This window comes from Charadrius vociferus, unplaced genomic scaffold (assembly GCF_000708025.1).
Source record: "Charadrius vociferus isolate BGI_N301 unplaced genomic scaffold, ASM70802v2 scaffold61, whole genome shotgun sequence".
Taxonomy (NCBI): Eukaryota; Metazoa; Chordata; class Aves; order Charadriiformes; family Charadriidae; genus Charadrius; species Charadrius vociferus.
In genome coordinates this window covers 3973359-3974493 of record NW_009646945.1, presented here as the reverse complement: position 1 = coordinate 3974493, position 1135 = coordinate 3973359, and positions in this window count along the sequence as shown.

Genomic DNA, 1135 nt, shown 5'->3' with positions numbered 1-1135 from the left:
ACCTCCAGGGATGGGGCATCCACAGCTTCTCTGGGCAACCTGTTCCAGTGCCTCACCACCCTCAAAGTGCAAAATTTCTTCCTAATATCTGATCTAAATCTGCCCTCTTCTAGTTTGAAACCATTCCCCCTCATCCTATCATGGAGCTTCCCAAGCTGGAGGGAGACGAGTGCATGTGAATCATCCCTCCTGCTTCCAGCAGGACTCCAGGAGCAAAGGGGCCTCCTTACCAGCTGCAGCCTTCCCTGTCTTGTGGTTTGACCTGCTGTTCTCCCCCTGGCTCTGCCACATCTGAGGTAAGAAAATTAGAGCAGGCTGGGGGTGCCGGCAAGCTGCTTGTGCATCACAAAGAGTTGTTTGGCCACCCTGTCCTGTGGCCCTGAAGTGCTGGGACTGCCATGTGAAGGTGCCACTGTGGGAGGTTCGCTCTGAAAGAGTGGAGGCTATTTGCACCTTGAGAAGTGCATTCATCTTCATGCACAGCTGGCACGATCCCTATGTTAGGCACAGGCGGGGAATCTGGGTGTTGGTGGCTTCTCTCATTCCCAGATCCTCTTGCAGCTTTAGAACTGCCACAGAAGTTGCGGAGCCAAACCTGAGTCTCCTGCAGACATGGTGGGACCAGTAGGCAGGGAAGGAGTGGATAAACTGCACAGTTATTCCAAGAACAAGGGAAGAACGAGCAATGAATGTTTGCCAGGGCTCATGTTTAGTGTCACAGAATCACAGAATGGTTAGGGTTGGAAAGGACCTCTGGAGATGATCTAGTCCAACCCTCCTGCCCGAGCAGGGTCACCTACAGCACGTTGCACAGGACGGCGTCCAGGCGGGTTTTGAATGTCTCCAGAGTGGGAGACTCCACAACCTCTCTGGGCAGCCTGTGCCAGTGCTCTGCCACGCTCAGAGTAAAGAAGTTCCTCCTCATGTTAAGATGGAACTTCCTATGCTCAAGTTTGTGCTCATCACCTCTTGTCCTATCTGTAACTTGTTCCTTGGTTTCAGTGGATGAACGATCATGGAGACTTCTTAGGTCCTCATTTGATTAGGGCTATCAGTTTCTCTTTTGTGACATCTCCCCATATCAGTGTAACACAACTAATAGTCTAACTAACATTAGAGGAGCTTGGAGCATAAA